The 19,465-nt window shown below is 40.5% G+C and overlaps 1 pseudogene; it reads left to right on the forward strand.

Annotated features, from left to right (window-relative positions):
• The window catches only part of LOC112839253 (flavin-containing monooxygenase 5-like), a 122,180-nt pseudogene extending 102,940 nt beyond the window's left edge, over nucleotides 1-19,240 (forward strand).
• The last annotated feature ends 225 nt before the right edge of the window (nucleotides 19,241-19,465 follow it).

The following is a 19,465-nucleotide window of genomic DNA, read 5'->3' on the forward strand; positions in this document are numbered from 1 at the left end:
TAGCATGAGAATTTGACATCACCCCTTGCCATACACACACACACACACAAAAGCTGCCTGTCTTAAATAGGTAGGAGGGATGCTTTCATGGAAGAATATGGGCTGTGAACCTTTTAGTGAGCATCAAATTTTGATCAATGTGCAAAGTTAATTTTCATCAAACTAAGAACATATACTGTTAGGGCAATGAATATCAGATAGACATTGAGAATCTTCACGTACTTGGAAATGAAAAGCACAGGGGGGCCTCAGTGGCTTAGTCATTTGAGCATCAGACTCTTGATTTCAGCTCAGATCATAATCTCAGGGTCCCAGGATCAAGCCCCACAGTGGGCTCCGCTCTTGGTGGGGAGTCTGCTTGAAGATTTCTCTCCCTCTCCCTCTGCCCCTACCCTTGAGCTTGCTCTCTCTCTCTCTCTCAAATAAATAAATAAATAAATAAATAAATAAATAAATAAATATTTTCTTAAAAAAGAAAGAAAGGAAAGGAAAAACACGGTGCAATAAGGAGTCAGCACCAAAGAGAAATGATCACATGTCCAGTGACATGGGGCTTCAGTGAGCCTGTAACATTCTGCTCCGACAGCATCACACTAGAGATGGGCAGCCGAGGGACACCGGCCTGCTCAGAAGGGCACTGTTACACTCCAGCCATGGCTTGTCTCAATTTATTAAGTCCTTTACTCTTTTCAAGAATAAGTTCAGAAAGTCTAATCCTAAAATGTACCACAAACACCTGGAAGTTGAAAACCATTGGCAAAGATTCTGACTCCCGACAGTCTTGGGTTGCTAAAGAGATTTCTGCCACTCAACAATTGTGTGACCTGGAGGACTGTGGGCATGTTATTTAATCTGTCCTCATCTATCAAGTGGGGATAATAATATCCGGAACTCTTGTGAGGTCTCCATGAGACACCAAACGTGGGAAAGTGCCTACCTTTCAAAGTATTTGAGAAATAGCAGGTGCTCTTTTATTGCTGATACAGATCTGTAGTACCTTGGTAGCTTAAGAAAAATATGGATTTTTTAAAAAGATTTTACTTATTTATTCATTAGAGAGAGAGAGAGAGAGACAGCATGAACAGGGGAAGGAGCAGAGCGAGAGGGACAGGCAGACTCCCCGCTGAGCACAGAGCCCAACATGGGGCTCGATCCCACAACCCTGAGATCATGACCTGAGCCGAAATCAAGAGTTGGTGGCTTAACTGACTGAGCCACCCAGGTGCCCCTAAAAATATTGAATTTTGATTCCTCCCTAGGGCATTCAGATTTAGTAAATGCAAGGTGAAGTCCAGAGGGATGTTCAGCATTTATTTATTTTAAGTTCCTTAGTGACCTCTAATGCTCAGCTAGGTTTGAAAACCACCCAAACAGGTAATCTTCTAAGGAATAAAAACTCAATTTGTAAGTTATGTTCCATTTTTTAAAATATCTTTGAGTATGGCAGTTTGTCTAAACCATATCATAAATTCTGTGAGATTCATATTCATATATTTTCATTCTTACTTTACACATTTTCTAAAAAGAGGCATTGCTCAGATTCACACAGGTAATAGCAACAAATGGAGAAAAGAGCAATTCTTCTGACCTATAGTTCAATGCTTTCTTCTGTAGGCAATGTTTCCAACTACTTGGCTTTTTGGGTATTTACTTTCTGTTGGAACACTTAATAGATGGATTTAGCTGTCTTTAAGGTAAAATGCATGATGACTATTAATTATCTATAACCTATAACTTTATAGTCAAAACAAGTGTATATGTGTGTGTATATAAATTAATTACTTAAGATGTAAATTTTTACCTTTCTGCTTTCCCTTCAGGAGGTCACAGAGGAATTGAAGATGTTGATTTGAGGCACTTCACCTTCTCTGTATTCCACAAAATCATGAAACCCCTAGTTCAGAGACATTTTACCTTGTTTGTTCTTAATTAATTACAATAATCACATTGCCCATTAAATAGACTCATTGGTTTTAATTAACTGAAGAAATACTGGCAATGATTTTAAAGGGCTAATAAGATTTAATACAAAATTATTAAGATGTGTTACGTCACAATTCATTGCCATGAAATACAAGACAAAACTTTATTAGATCACTTTATTAGATAACCTTCCAATCTATTTTGCATCAGTTGTAAAGGAAAACTGGAATCAGCACCTGAGAACATAACTATAGGAATCTGGGGTGGATTCAGTTCTTAGAGCCTCTCCCATAATTAGATGTGCCATAAGGCAATTCAAAAGTTGTGTTTCTGACCAAGGACATGAGCCAAGATGAAATTCTTAGAGCAAGAGAGCTGGAGAGTTTTACATGGATTTCAGCATTTCCTTCATTGTGTGACCTCGAATTTTTGGTTTCTAAATCCTTTTGATAGAATTTCACCATATGTGTGATGCCTAGTGGGTCCCCACTAGGTTGTTTGGGAACAATCCTAGGTCAGCCTTCTGCCTGCTTCTTTCTTCCCACCCAAGGAAGAAAGAAGCTTCCCTTGCTTTTTGTTTTAGATCTGTTAATACCCATTTTATTTCTAGGATTTCCTTAACTGCAGAGTATGATATGGAGCCCTCAAAAAAGTAAATTAGGTCCTTTTTATTTGTTTTGAGATCTTTCATTCTGTGAAGTGGTCAGAGAGTAGCAATAGTAACACAGGTGCTGGGATTCATGGTCAAGATCCCAGATCCTCAGCTCCTAAGTTCATTGGGAAGTCTGGTGGCCTCCTGCTCCCTCAAGAACACTGAAGCTCATCGGGGTGCACTGCCCTTCCCTGAGGGCACTTTATTTCCTATCAATTTTACATCATCCTTCAATTATCACTCTTGACTAAATAAATAGCCAATGAATATTTACTGCCACCTCCTGTGTGGTAGCATTATCTCAGGCACTGTGGAGAAGGGAGAAAGTTCTCAACCGCCTTGATCTTTTAGCTCCTTTTTTGGCCATTTAAATTGCTGTTGTTTAGGGTTCCTAAGATTTTTATAAGTTCACTATAGACAAGAATCTTTTCATATTTTTGCATCTCATATCCCTTTAAGGAAGGCAAAAACTTTGGATATTTTCCCCAGAAAAATGCACATTCACATGTGCATAACTTTTGCAGGCATCCTCAGGAGGTCCATGGACTCCTAAATTCCATCCAAAACACCTTGAATAGCCATGGGTTTCAGATTTAGAACTACAGACATAGACATTTCTGCATATTATTTTCTGAATCTCAAAGAAGAGTTTTGAACCAAAGGAGATAGAACAAGGAGCAGGGAAGGAAGGGTTACAACAAGAAGATGATGAACAAAATTTTTATTTGAGCTTCTGGTTGATGTTTACTAACTTTTGCCTGTTGTGTAAGCCTGTCTTGGAGCAACACACAGATTTATATTCTGATGCCAGCTCCTTATCCCATTGGGAACTGGTTGGCATAACTCTGCAATTAGTCCAAGTTTTTATTTAATTTTTAAAGCTAATGCACCATACAAAATGAACAAAGAACAACGAGCCAGCTACAAATCAACAGAGATCAAAAAGGCATAAAATGAGATTACATACAATACTAGCTTGAATTTTGAAATATATGAAGGAATAATCTTCAAAGAAAATAATAGTTAATTGTACATGAAAAAGTATAAAACCTATAAAACAAAAAGTTTAAAAATAAAAATTATCTCCAAAAAAAAATAACAGGGCTCAGATGATTGCCCAGGAAAATTGGTATTAGTTTTCAATATACAGATATTACCATACTATGTAAATTGTCCAAAGTATAAGGTAAATATGAAAGCTTCCTCATAACTCCAATAACCAAGATAACATAATCTTGACAAAGACAGAACAAAAAAAGTAAGCAATAGGCCAGTAGTAGCTGTAATTTTAAACCATTAACAAAGTTCAAGAAATAGGGGTGCCTGGCTGGCTCAGTTGTTAAGTGTCTGCCTTCAGCTCAGATCATGATCCCAGGGTCCTGGGATCGAGCTCCACATCAGGCTCCCTGCTCAGTGGGAAGCCTGCTTCTCCCTCTCCCACTCCCCCTGCTTGTGTTCCCTCTCTCGCTGTGTCTCTCTCTGTCAAATAAATAAATAAAATCTTTTTTAAAAATCCATATTTTTATTAAGCTACCAAGGTACTACAAATCTATATCAGCAATAAAAGAACACCTGCTATTTCTCAAATACTTGGAAAAGTAGGCAGTTTCCCACATTTGGTGTCTCACTGAGACCTCACAAGAGTTCTGGATATTATTATCCCCACTTCATAGATGAGGGAAGATTAAATAACATCCCCCAAAGTCCTCCAGGTCACATAATTATTGAGTGGAGAAGTTCCATGTTATAAAGATGTCAATTATTCCATAATTACCTGCTACATTTAAGTTTTATTTCTAGGAATGGTGAAAAAGTAATCCAACCTTCATCCAGAAAAGTAAATTTGATAAAAAAAAAAAAGTCAAGAAAATATTGAAAAAGAAGAGTAATAATTGAAGGCTACACAGGGAAATATCAAAAATCTTTTAAAGCAACAATATTTAAACAGTGTGATTCTGATATCTGAGTATAAAGAAACATTAGTGGAGCAGAAAATGAGTATCTACAATAAAACAAAACATTTAAATATTAAAGATACTATAAAGTGCCATTTCCAGTATGGTAAGGGAAGGATGTCTTGTTTGATAAAATGGGCAGACGCACCTGGTGATTATTGGAAAAAAGGATCACATTGAAGGATTGTTTCACACTCTATCAAAATTGAACTCTGAGGGCCCCTGGGTGGCTCAGTCGGTTAAGCGTCCGACTCTTGATTTCAGCTCAGGTCATGATCTCAGGGTCGTGAGATTGAGCCCCATGTCGGGCTCCTTGCTTGGTGTAGAGCCTGCTTAAGATTCTCCCTCTCCCTCTGCCCCCCACCACCACTCACCTATGCACACTCTTTCTCTCTTTCTCTCAAAAAAAAAAAAAATTGAAACTCTGGAACTATCAAAAAGTTAAACAAAAATATGAAAACATAAAAAAACATAATAATATAGATGAATAATTTTATAATCTTGAGATAGGGAAGACTAGGAGTATGACACAATAGCCACTAACTGTAAAAGAAAAAATATATTTCACTTGGTAAAAATGGGGGGGAAATCTATGTAATTTTTAAAAGCTAATGACAAAATAAGAGAAAATATTTGGAAAATGTAGGAGAGAAAAACGGTTCCTACTTATAATGTTAGAAGATTTCTTTAAACAAAAAGAATAGAAAAATGTAGAAATGATATTCATCAAATTCACTAAAGAAGAAATACAAATAGACCAAGAATATATGAATGGAGTTTAGACTCACTGATATTCTAAGAATGGCAGATTCCATTAAGAAAATGGAATATTTATGTAATTAGCAAGGAGGAGGGAAAAGGTATCTTCAACCATTTTTTATCATCAGAAACTGCTTAAATCTTTATTAGAAACAATGTATCAGAGATCTGAAAAACTGTTCCTCAAATGCCTTTGGACTCAGCCATCGCAGATGTAGGAATTTACCTTAAAGAAATAGTCAGAAAGAGACAAAAATTTATGTATGAGTATGTTTTTGGTGAATCGTTCCCAGTCCGTATTCTAGCTTTGGTGATAAGGCTCTATCAATTAAAATGCATTTATATTCATTATCTATCATCCCAGGTGATGAAATATTTCCTCATGTTTTCCAAGTTTCACTATAGATCAGTTTCCAAGCTGTATACTGTCTTCATGAAGTTCCTTCTGGGCTTCTTGGTAACTTTGATTAATCAGACTTTGTGAGACCAACACAATTACTAAAATTTGACGACATGCCAGCTTCTTACTTGAACCCCAACTTTAAAAGCCAGGTGGAAAGGAGAGACAAGGGGAGGAATTTTTGCAAATTAGTCATCGCATAAAACTCACCTTGGTGGGCTACCTCAGTGTGAGGAAGAGCAAAGGAGAAGACAGTAGTCTCCTGAAGAGACAGGATTCAGGAGCCTATTTCTTTACCTTGGTGCCAGGAGATTTCAGGAGCAAATCAGCTTTTATTTTTCTTCTTACTACAGGTTAGTTTTATGGCCTTTATTTCCTTGAAGACCTTGGGGCTTAATGGGATTTTTAAATTTTTGTTGTATGCCGTATACCTGCATGATTAGAAAAATATCCTGTGTTCTATATACACAATGAAAAGAAAAAGGTTAGCTAATGCATATGGAATATTCACAAGGGAAGGAAAAAATGGACCAAGACTTCATTCAAAGAGAAACTCATTACCTTTTCCAGCAGAGAAGAAGACAGATTGGAGTCAGCATCGGCTATACTTTTGGAGAGAGATCTGGCCCACTGAGGTTTCATTTGGGTTTGTTTCAGATGAGGGGCTAAAGAGACAGAGGTGATGGGGCACAGGAGTTTAAGGGGAGCTGCTGGAGGCGCAAGAGGGTATAAATGATCAAGGATGCTCCCCCAACACACTAAACACAGATTGTATGTGCTAATAGCCTTTTACTTCACCAGCCTGGGAAGTGAAATACCCAGGAGAAAAGTATTTGACTCGATATTTTTGACATTTGAAAGGTGATTTTTCAAACAAATGTACATAACCCAGTGAAACATAATAGCCTTGGCATTTAAAAATGGGCACTGGTGGGGCACCTGGGTGGCTCAGTCAGTTGGGCAGCTGCCTTCAGCTCGGGTCGTGGTCCAGGGGTCCTGGGATCCCGCCCCACATCTGGGTCCCCGCTCAGCGGAGGGAGGAGAGCCTGCTCCTCCCTCTCCCTCTGCCTGCCACTCTGCCTACTTGTGCTCTCTCTCTCTCTCAAATAAATAAATAAAATCTTAAAAATAAATGGGCACTGAGTATTTGGATCTACTTTTCAAATTAATAAATGCAGTATTTGTTATCCATGTATTTCTGTTGATAGCAATTTCTTTGTTAATATGCACTCATTCTGCTACTTCGTGATCCAGGGTGTTGGCTGATATTACAGTCCTGCTAAGTACTTGAAAAACCTATGCATTAACTGCTGTATTCAGGGGGGTTATTTAGGTAGCTGCTGCTGTCATTGGGTAAACTCATTGCCTATAGCCTCTGGATATATTTTCAAGCAGTAGCAACACATCAATGGTACGGGGTTATGTTAATAAGCCTTAATTTAAAAGAATTTACCAAGGAACTCCAGATTAAAAAATAGTCTCATATTTTAATAGCTGCTCTAATCCACTATAATATAAACTTGTTAAAATGCAGGACAGAATTCCGTTCAGTTCCTCCTTCAGAGAAAAATCAGGGATAAAATCGCCAGATGATAGTTAAGGAAGCCTCTCTTAAGAAAACTCTCTTTCCTTTTTTTTATTAAAGATTTTATTTATTTATTTGACAGAGAGAGAGAGAGCATGAGCCAGGGGAGAGGCAGAGGGAGAGGGAGGAGCAGACTCCCTGCTGAGTAAAGGGCCTAAGGCGGGGCTCGATCCCCAGACCCTGGGATCATGACCTGAGCCGAAGGCAGATGCTTAACCAACTGAGCCACCCAGGTGCCCCAAGAACACTCTATTTCCTAAAAAAAAAAAAAAGAAAAGAAAATTGGCGGGGGGGACTCTATTTCTTCATGGTTCAGCTGAATAGAAGAGGATGGAACAACCTCGTAGAGCAGATAGGGTAAGGAGGATAGTGTCCTCGGAGGCGCTCACTGGTAAGTGGCATCTCTGAGTACCTGTTGATATTGTCCATCTATTTCCTTTGCTCCATCCTCTGAGAAAGTGCACTACCTGATCTGACCTCTGAGACTGATCCTGAATCTGACACTGACACCTAATACTTCCTCTCCAACCTCATTATGCACTCTACCCTTTTGGCACCCACGCACAAAGCTTCCTTTGCTTTTCTTCAAAAATGCCCAGCATGGGCACCTGGGTGGCTCAGTCGTTAAGCGTCTGCCTTTGGCTCAGGTCATGATCCCAGGGTCCTGGGATCGAGCCCCGCATCGGGCTCCTTGTTTGGCAGGACGTCTGCTTCTCCCTCTCCCGCTCCCCCTGCTTGTGTTCCCTCTCTCGCACAGTCTTACACAATTCACAGTGCTCACCATAGCACATACCCTCCCCAATGTCTATCACCCAGCCGCCCCATCCCTCCCACCCCCAACCACTCCAGCCACCCTCCGTTTGTTTCCTGAGATTAAGAATTCCTCATATCGGTGAGGTCATATGATACATGTCTTTCTCTGACTGACTTATTTCGCTCAGCATAATACCCTCCAGTTCCATCCACGTCGTTGCAAATGGCAAGATTTCATTCTTTTTGATGGCTGCATAATATTCCATTGTATATATATATACCACATCTTCTTTATCCATTCATTTGTCGATAGACATCCTTCTAGCCTTAGTTTTAAGAAAAATCAGGAATGGCTGCTAAAGCACATAACAGATATTGTGTGTTGTATGGACTCCTGTTATAACCTGAAAAATGAGGATGATAATGTGCCTCACAGGATTGAATTAGGTAATAGATATTATTATATATATTATATATATTATATAATCATATACTATTATATATTATTACACTTTATATAATATATTATTATATATATTATTATATACTATTAAATATAATTATATAACTATAAAAATACATATTATATTATATATATAATATAATTATAAACCATGACAAATTGTAAAGTGCTAAAATACTATCTCCTGTCTGTATGCGTATGAATAAGTAGATAATAGAGAGAGAGAGACTGAAACCAGATTGAGAGACTGAAACCAGAAGGGTATATATCAAAACATTTAAAGCGATCATCAAGGGACGCCTGAGAGGCTCAGTCCGTTAAGCATCTGCCTTCAGTTCAGGTCATGATTTCAGGGTCCTGGGATCCAGCCCCACATCAGGCTCCCTGCTTGGCAGAGAGTCTGCTTCTCCCTCTGTCTCTGCCCCTCTCCCCCACTGATGTTCTCTCTCTCTCTCTCAAATAAATCAATAAAATCTTAAAAAAAATAAATAAAAATAAAGTGACCATCAAGAATGATATTCGTCTCTGTGATTTTCTACAAAATTATAATAAACATGTGCTGCTTTTATAAATAGAAAAAGATTGCCAGTAAAAACAGGAAGAAAAAAAGAAAGCCTCCTGTACTAAGGCTCTGCATTCTTTTCTACCCGTTACTACAAACAGTGCCGATGTCTTGGATGCCCTCTGGCCAGGACTCAGACTCCAACGAGCTCTCTTGGCAGAGAGGCAGCCCCATCTTCCTCTCTTTATTTTCACTCTCTAGTATTCTACACACATCTCTCTTTTCATGTCCTTTTCATGTTCTTTCCACCTTTTCATATTTTTCTTTTTGCTGCCCCACAGAATTATTTGCTCTTTTAAACCATTTACGACAAGGTATCTTATCTCTTAGTGAAGGTACTGGAAAAGCAACTTTGCTTTCTTCAAAGGAATTCATCCCAGGAGCCTCATAATTTGACAAACAAAGGAACTGATTTTTTTAAGTGTTACTCTTGTATTCTAAAAGACAGGGAGTGTCCTTATTTTTCTTGGTAGGAGAAGGCCAAGAGTGGCAGGCCAAGCATCTGTAAATCTGCCACCAGCAACACGTCGAAGGAGATGACAACCTACAGTGATTACCCATTCCCCGATCGCTTCCCCAACTACTTGCACAATTCCAGAATCATGGAGTACCTCAGGATGTACGTGCAACACTTTCACCTAATGAAATACATCTGGTTTCTGCTAAGTGAGGCAGGAAACTCTCAGCGAGTGCAGGAGCCTCTTGGTGGAGTCAAGAGCCAGGCCAGAGTGAGGGGCAGGAAGGCACACCCGTTCAGGCTGGGAGGTTAGCTCTACAAGCATCTCTGGTGAAGTCAGCAGGACCTTCCCTCCTGGCTTCCTTCAGGAAAAAGTCTGATGGATTTGTTGAAACACCAGACTATGCACCGGGTGTTGGCTCACCACCAACTACATTTAGGACTGCAGCTGGGGACACTCTGGCCTCCATCTCTACTTTAAAAAGCCTTGGTAGGGAAACCAGCTTCAAAGAAACTCTTTCAGGAAACCCCACAGGAGAGTAGTTATAACCAACCTTACTCATTGAGGCCCAAAACTCTGGGACAGGAGGCAACCAGGAAGAGAGGCCACAAGTCCGAGTTTGTCTCATCCCTAGTCAAAGGTGTGCAGCGTGAGGAAGTGCTCTGACTTCTCTTGCACGGGACAGTGGGACGTCATAGTCGAGGCCGCAGGGAAGCGGAAATCCTATGTCTTTGATGGGATTATGGTGTGCAGTGGCCTTTACACCGACCCCTTCTTGCCACTCCAGAACTTTCCAGGTATGTCATACTGAATGCTAGGGCACTGATGATGTGGGGTTTTATCATTGTTGCTTATTGTTATTCTTGAAGAAAGTTTGTAACTCTGAAAGTCACCTTGTTTTCAAAATAAATATTATTTTTTCTGAATGTAAAGTAATGCATGTTCTTTCAGGGTCCATTCAAATAATACATAATGTTATAAAATTGAAAATTAAAATTACTAATACCCTATCACCACAAGTTCTAGGCTATTTTAAGAGAAAAGTGCTACATTTTTCCACAACTGGAAAGCAAAAATGTGGGAGTTGTTTTGTGTTGGTAATAGTTTGGAGTAAATACAGAGCGCCTGGCTGGCTCAGTTGGAAGAGCATGGGACTCCTGATCTCGGGGTCATGATTTTGAGCCCCACAATGGGTGTAGAGATTACTTAAATAAATAAATGAAAACTCAAAAAAATAGTTTCAAGGGGCACTGGGTGGCTCAGTCGTTAAGCGTCTGCCTTCGGCGATCCCGGGGTCCTGGGATCGAGCCCCACATCGGGCTCCCTGCTCCTTGGGAAGCCTGCTTCTCCCTCTCCCTCTGTCCTGGCTTGTGTTCCCTCTCTCACTGTGTCTCTCTGTCAAATAGATAGATAAAATCTTTTAAAAAAAAGTTTCAAGTAAATAGTAGGATCAAAGGGACAGAAAATATATTAAGATTTAGCTTTATTCCTGAATGTATACATATATGCATAGCATGATGACTATAAATAGCCATGTACACATCTTAGAAGCTACTGCTATGCTATTGTTTACTATCTGGAAGCTTAAGCACCTTGCATATAAGGAATGGTGTGGGAATGGTCTACCTGCACAGCATCTCCCTGTTTATCTCTAGGGAACAGAATATATACTCAGTCTTCTTAAAAAGCACTGAACTTGAGAGTCCTTTGTAGTTCTCAGGAAATTCTAGATTCCCCCCACTTCCGTTGCTATGAGTGTCTGTTTCCCAGTGTATGAGAAGATAGAGAAGGTTAAAATTGGTCAAGAGAAATCTATTAGTTGGTTCGTTAGTTAGAAATTTAAATATTCCTGTATTCATTCATTCAACATTCAGTCAAGAAATACTTACCCAGGGGGGCCTGGGTGGCTCAATTGGTTAAGCGACTGCCTTCAGCTCAGGACATGATCCTGGAGTCCCGGGATCGAGTCCCGCATCGGGCTCCCTGCTCAGCGGGGAGTCTGTTTCTCCCTCTGACCCTCCCCCCTCTCGTGTTCTCTCTCTCATTCTCTCTCTCTCAAATAAATAAATGAAATCTAAAAAAAAGGAGTTAAAAAAAAAAAGAAATACCTATCCAGCAGCAATTGTCCAGAGGCTCAGCAGAGAACAAAACAGGCAAAACCTCTCTCCCTGAAGAGTGTGCATGCAGTAGATGGACACAGACAAAAATGGGATAAATATGTGGGAGACGATGACTGTGGAAAAGGGGAGAGCTTTTAGGGATGGGGGTTGCGATGCAGGATCAGATAAAGTGGCCAGGTAAGGTTTCCATGAGAAAGGGACATTTGAGCAAATGCCCAAAGGAATTGAGGAAGTGAGGTAGATACAGGGAGAAAGCGCACTGCACAGAAGGAAGAGCAGGTGCAAAGGCTTCAAGGTGGGAGTGTGCCTCACAGGTCGCATGGGGTGGGAGTGGAAGGGGTAGGAAGGAGATGATGTCAGAGACTGAACAGTGAGCCATTGTTTTCACTCTGGCTTTGACTTTGAGTGAGGTAAGAGCTGTTAGGAGGTTTCGAACAGAGGAGAAGGATGTTCTAATCTCTTCAGCGGCAGCATTCAGAACAGTCGGGGAATGAGGTAGTAAAGGCAGAAGTGGGGAGACCAGGGAAGAAGCTCTTGCACAATTTCAGGTGAGAAATGATGGTAGGTTGGACCAGGGGGTGGCAGTGGAGATATAATGAAGTGTTCGGATCCTGAGTATAGTGTGAACATAGAGATGATGGGATTTGCGGACAGACCAGACGTGAGATGTAATCGAGAGGTGTCGAGGATAACTCTCATGTTGTTGGTCCCAGCAATTGAGTTGCCATTTCTGGAGACAGGCAAGCCTGCAGGAAGAGCTGATTCTACCTGTATGAGGGAGAAAGATTGAGGAGGCCACAAGGTAACAAGGTTGAAGAGATGTTCGTTAAAAATGGGAGAGGGTGGGCTGAGATTAAAGATACTTAAGGAAGAGCATTAAACCTATTTCTCGAGTACTATATAAGAACGTGTTAAAGGATCCTTATACCATTCCTATAAGCTAAGTGAAACCATTTCCATTTTACACATTGCAAGTGTCACTAGTAGAGAAAAAGCTGAGATTTGTGCCTATGTTTGACCCCACAACCCGCTTGCATTTTGACCCACAGGGCAAAGTGTTCATTTTGGAATAGAAGAGAAATATTTCCTCCTGGGGAAAGGAGACAGAGGACGGATGGATGAACACAAAGTAACTTTTAGGTGTTGAGACACTCACTTAAGATTTTGTTGTTTCATAAAAATGAGAAAAATGTTGTCTTCAGGAAATGAGAGAAAATGCAGTGGGACCAAAGGGAGGGGAAAATACTGAAACAGCCACAGTGAGAAATTTGATGGACTATCGAACTTGCAAAGATGTAGTTTGGGAACAACAGATCCATGCCGGGAGTTTACTAGGGGAGGATCGAAGAACTGTTTCCAAAAGAAAGCTGGAGTTTGGGATCAGATTCTGTAGGAAGAAAGGAACAGGGCAAGGACTGACCCTCAGTCAGGACTGACTAGGGCTGTCCAGCATCACCAGAGGGAAAAATGAAGCCCATATGTGCAGACCTCAGTGTTGTTTAAAAGGTGAAATGCTGCAAAATCAATGAGCTTTTATGGCTTTGCCATATGATGTTTCTATTTTAAGTCAGAGCAAATTATTAGGCAAACATACAAAGTTCCTACATTCTCTTAGCCTCAGATCCTGGTGGGTGACGTTGGAGCATTTGTCCCCAGTAGGAAAGCAAGGTGAAAAGTGCTGGTGGGAGGGGTGTACTGGGCCCAGGAAGAGATGAAAATATCTAGACAAGGATGAAGCTTGGGTTGGGAATGCAAGACTGGAAAGTGCGTCCAAGCAGTAGTTATTAATGACAAGGATGAAGAATAAAGATGTACTACTTAAATAGGAGCCAAACTCTTCTTTGAAGGTTTGGCAGGGTTAGGGGTAAGTAAAAAGGGGGCAGAAATGAGATGTCTGAGTGTAAGCATGCAACTTAGGGTCTAGAACAAAACCGTATGAGGATTTCTTCTGTCTGACGATGGGCAGACACAGTCCACAGCCCAGCATTTACAGAACAGCCGAGGATAAGTTCAAAGAGGATGGACTTTGAGTTCAATAATAAGCTTTAAAAAATAATATGAAATAATGAACCAAGGCTTGAGCAATACTTTCTTGCCCACAGGAATCAAGAGATTCAAAGGTCAATATATTCACAGCTGGGAATACAAGAGTCCAGAGAAATTTCTGGGGAAGAAAATCATCGTGGTCGGCATTGGGAATCCTGGAGCCGATCTGACAGTCGAGCTCAGTCACGTAGCTTCACAGGTTTGGTTCCTACAATTCTCTTTCCCGAGATGCACCTTGCCCACTGCCCTCTCAGATGTTAGCATGGTGTGAAATATGACAGGTGTCCCCATACACTGCTTCAATCCTGATTGCTAATTACCTCCTCACTCTTGTTTTCTTGGTAAACATCTTGGAAATACATTTAAAAAATGAGAATGGAATAAAAATAAACATTTCAAACTTTAGTGACTGCCATATGGTTTATTTTTACCAGAGCGTGTAGACTTCCCCAGCTCAGCCACCAGTTACAAATACGAACTCTATCAGAAACCCACTTTAAATCCCCTTATTTTTCACTGACATGACATGTGATACATCTTCCAACTCTGATTCCTTCCATACTTATATTTCAAGGGATACTTATTAACTAACTATTCTAAATTCTGTAATATCTAATAATTAGCAGGTGGATGACGTATGGGAATTTGTTGATCGCTAGTCTTCTTGCATCATTGTGCTCGTCCAGAATTTGCAACGTAAGAGATGGCAGGCGTCAAACACTGCTTTGGAGACGGCACAGGAAGGAGAGAGAGTGAGATCCAGAGGAAGACACGGGGAGATCTCTGGGACTGTAGCAAACAAGTCGGATGCGTCCGTTTGTATGAGTGTGTGTGCCTGTATCTGTTTGTCTGTCTGTCTTCGAGAACAAGGCAAGATAGTTCTTAGCCATTTCTCATGAGCCAAATGAGAGATATCTGAAAAACTAGGAAAAGAAAGTCTTACATTGTGAAGCATCTATTTTTCATTTATTTGCATTTTCTCCTGGGTGTTGCTCAGCACAAGGCAGTGTGCGTGGATTTGGAACCGGGTCTGGGATAATGGAGTGCCCGTGGACACTGTTCTCGTCACTCGTTTTAATGCTGTCCTCAACAGATTTTATCCTACATTCTTAATCAACAGATGGGCAGAGAATAAATTAAACGCTCGATTTAACCATGATGTTTATGGTTTGCTCCCTCAACACAGGTATGTCCTAGGATTCTTTTTTTTAAGATTTTATTTATTTATTTATTCGAGAGAGAGATAGAGAGCATGTGAGGGAGAGAGCACAAGTGGTGGGGAGGGGCAGAAGGAGAGGAGAAGCAGACTCCCGGCTGAGCAGGGAGCCCGATGCGGGGCTCATCCCAGGACCCTGGGATCATGACTTGAGCCAAAGGCAGACACCCAACCGACTGAGCCACCCAGGCGCCCTGGTTCTAGGATTTTTAAAAAGTAATTTTGCCTCTGCCTTTTAACCCCGGTGTAGTTAAATATTTTCTTTTTTTTTTTTATGTTGGCAAAATATAATCCCTATCTATCTATCTGTTGTGAGGTATAAATGTGGAAGCACATAAAATTAACTATGTGTACAGCCTACATAAATTTAATAAACATTTCTGAGTTCCTGCTATGATCAAGTAGGTTTCTGGGTACTGGGAGTGGAAGAAGGACAAGACCAGGTAAAGTCCTAGCTCTTGCTGGGCCTCTTTCTAGTAGGGGAGAAACCAACTGGTCAAAACATAATGCAATGACATGGAGTAATACGTGCTATGAAGAAACAGTAAGCAGAGTTGGGGAGAGGAATCTTTTTTAGATGGGGTGGCTCTGGAATGCTTTTTTTAAAAAAATATTTTATTTATTTATTTGACAGAGAGAGACACAGCGAGAGAGGGAACCCAAGCAGGGGGAGTGGGAGAGGGAGAAGCAGGCTCCCCGCGGAGCAGGGAGCCCGATGCGGGGCTTGATCCCAGGACCCTGGGACCATGACCTGAGCCGCAGGCAGACGCTTAACAACTGAGCCACCCAGGCGCCCCTGGAATGCTTATATGATGAGAGAGCATTTGAATGGGGCCCTAAAGAAGTGAGGAGGTGAGTCCTGAAAGAATATCTAAAATGAGAATCACATTCTAGGCAGAAGCAGCACCAACTTCAAAGGCCGGAATGAACATGATTTATTCAAGGAAGAGCAAGGAACCTAGTGTAGCAAGACTACTGGGAGAGGTGAAGTGGTAGGAAATAAGTTCAGAGACATAGGCAGGGGCCAGGTCACAGAGGGATTTTGTTTGTTTGTTTGTTTGTTTAAGATTTATTTATTTATTTGAGAGACAGAGCATGAGCCCGGGGGGGGGGGGGGGGGGCAGAGCAGAGGGAGAGAGAGAATTCCAAGCAGACTCCCCACTGAGGGAGTCTGAGGGCAGAGCCCAAGGTAGGGCCAGATCTCACCACCCTGAGACCATGACCTGAGGGGAAATCAAGAGTCAGACACTCAACCAAGCCACCCAGGCACCCCCAGAGGGACTTTTAGGGCTATAGCATGGGCAGAGCTTTGGATTTCATTTTTAGTGAAATAGAAACCCATCAGGATATAATTCTACACTTTAAAAGGATCACTTTTGCTCCTGAGTGGAGGAGAAGTTGTAGGGAGTCAGTGGTAGAAGCAGGGAGACCACTAGCAGTATTAAATAATGTTGGTAAAATTTATAAAAATGGTATGTAGGTTCTCAAAATAAATGGAAATCCGAATATGATCTGATTTTGCTGTTCTATCTAGTATGAACACCTCCACCAATTGCTTTTAAAAATCTCTCCCCCCAAAAATGTTTTAAAGAAGTTAGATACCAATATTATCACTGATATAAACTTATATACCACATTTCAAAATCTTCTCTTTGCTTATAATAAGCATTAGATAAATGTTATTGGCATTCTAATAATACAGAATGTTTATTCAGTAAAAATTCAGAAAAAGTATTGAGTAAAGGAAATATTTACAAAACAAAAATGTAAGTTTTTTTCTTAGCTCAACTAAAAACTATTTTAAGTATTTTCTGAGTTCAATTCCTTTCCAAAAAGACATATTAATTTTCCTGGATTTCAATTTTTATTCTTCAGATTCCTGAGCCATCAAGCTACTTTCAGTGATGATCTACCCAATCACATAATATCTGGTAGAGTTCTGATAAAACCAAATGTTAGAGAGTTCATGGAGACATCCGCCATCTTTGAAGACGGCACAGAAGAGGACCTCGATGTTGTTATTTTTGCCACAGGATATACTTTCTCTTTCCCCTTTTTGGAAAATAATTCAAGAGTTCTGGACAGCCAGCGCTCCATGTTTAAATTTGTCTTCCCTCCTCAACTAGAGAAACCAACCCTGGCTTTCATTGGCATCCTGCAGCCTGTGGGAGCCACCGTTCGCACGTTGGAGCTCCATAGACGATGGGTCGTTCGCGTATTTAAGGGTACGTGCTGACCTTATGCATATTTAGAAAAGACGGCAATCCAGATAGTGTGATTTCAGAAGTATTGCAAAGCTCCTCTGCTGCAAAACATATCTGAAGTAAACCTTTACAGTATCTGAAATTGTGCCACTTGAGATTTGTTACTTTAGGGTTTGATCGTTATTTAACCTGTAGGATTCCTGTATGAAAATGAAGATTTAAAAACCATTACTTTAAGCTATCATCAAGTGACAAGTTGTTGGCAAAGGAATTCATAACATAAATGAACAAGTGTAACTCACTATTTAAAAGACAGCCAGAGTGAATACTTTGGTAATGGGATGACACACACACTACTTTGTGTCTTGTCAGTTGGGTGCGACTCCCTTCAGTCCGTCCTTCTTTGTGAGCTTTGAGGTCTGTTAGTCAAGATGCAAACTCATTAAAGGACATGCCTTTGCCTCTGTAAGGCATGAGCACCTGATTAAACAATGAATGGAGGGCATTCCCGAGTAACTCCTGGGTCCATCTCCCCCACTCTTGTGGTACCTCACTCATGATGTTCTCTACCAAACTGATTCTTAGGGTATTCATTTCTTTTGGAACCTCATCTTTCTTTCCTAGGATTGAACAAATTACCTTCAGTGAGTGGTATGGTGGATGACATAAGAAAGAAGAGGAAAAAAAATTGAAAAGGAGTAAGAAACTTGCTTCTTAGTAAAAGTCAATTGAAAGTGTTTAGGTGGAATTGTTTGCCTATCAAGTATGCTTTATATTTTTCTCATCATAGAATCTGAGTCTATTTGCCTGAATGAGATCTCAAATATTAACCTCTTCATTTCCTCTTAATCAAGCATAATCTAAGTGTATGGAATATTTGTGGGAAGAATGGATACAGAATAATCCAACATGGAAACTTTAGAATTATGTTTAAAATTCATGTAATGCGAGATAAGCATACAATTATAAATTTATGTCATAACGTAGCCTTAGAGGTGCAAAGTGTATGAAATGCAAAGATGAAATGAAGGGTTGTTCACTCTTCTAAGGAGTCGGAAAGATAAATCAATGTGAGAAATGAGTTGGCAAATCATTACAGAATCCAATTAAAATTCTGCTATGAAGTCAGAGCCTTGTAGGTTGTACCAGATCTTCTTAATAGAAAATTATCCTCAACCATTGGGGTTGGAAATGTATTTCTATGCAACAAATACCTGTTGAGAATCTACCATGTGAATGCCACAGCTTGTTCTCTACGATCAAAGGGTTCGTCCTAAGAATAGTCAGTTATCCAGTCCTAAGAATAGTCAGTTATCCAGGAGTTGGTTTAAGAAGGTCAGCCAAGATTGCATTTCAATAATACTGAAAATCAAATTAGTGTCACACATACCTGAATAACTTGCCAGTACAATTCATATTTCCTACCAATTTACCAAAATGAGATTATATCCTGAATGAGAATCAAATGCATGGCCAAAGTACAGAAGATTTCAGCAAAGAATATCATTAATAGGACAAAAATCTTCTGAACCCCACCGCCTATGACTATCCAAGACCCTTGGAAGGATTTGAGGTGAAAAATACACTGTGTGAATATTTTGTTAGAAACCACTGAGAAATTATCAATAGCCATTCATTCTTTTTCCCATGGATTATCCCCTCCTACAAGGTCCACCGATGCTGAGAGGAAATTGTGCTTGGAGGGATGGGGGTTGTCAGCTGACTTGCGGTTTTTTTAACTTTTTAATTTTTTTAATTTTTTTAATTTTTTATTTTTCCCCCTTCTGATTTCAGATTCCTGAATAACCTCGTGACACACGCAGAGTACCGTACGTGGATTACATGGATGAACCTGCCTCTGAAATAGGAGTGAAACCCAAACTGCTCTCACTCTTCCTGGGGGACCCAAAGCTGGCTATGGAAATTTTCTTTGGACAATGACGCCTTACCAGTACCACCTGTGGGGGCCAGGGAAGCGGGCTGGAGCCCAGAGAGCCATCCTGACCCAGAGAGCATGGATCATCAAGCCCCTGAGGACTCGCACTCTCACCCGTGACCAGCCTCCATACTCTGTGCCATGTTGGCTTAAAAGAGCCTGTGCCACTCTTCTCTTTGTTCTCACTTTAGTCATCATTATAGGATAAGCCTATGATCATTAGTACATTAGAGCTAACGGTGACACACACTAATTAAGAGATGGGCATGTGCAGTGTTTATCCCTCAGTTCAGACGAGACCAGTACAATAAATTATCTGGTAACTCCAAAATTTCTCACGCAGAAGTATTTTGGCAAAACTGGGGATTTCTTCAACAGAGATTTCAAGTGAACTGGCTTGTATGAAACTTGCTTTGGAAGTGTATAGTTAATT

The sequence above is a fragment of the Callorhinus ursinus genome, unplaced genomic scaffold (assembly GCF_003265705.2).
Source record: "Callorhinus ursinus isolate GAN/ISIS: 27379988/994484 unplaced genomic scaffold, GSC_fseal_2.0 scaffold54, whole genome shotgun sequence".
In the NCBI taxonomy this organism is placed as follows: domain Eukaryota; kingdom Metazoa; phylum Chordata; class Mammalia; order Carnivora; family Otariidae; genus Callorhinus; species Callorhinus ursinus.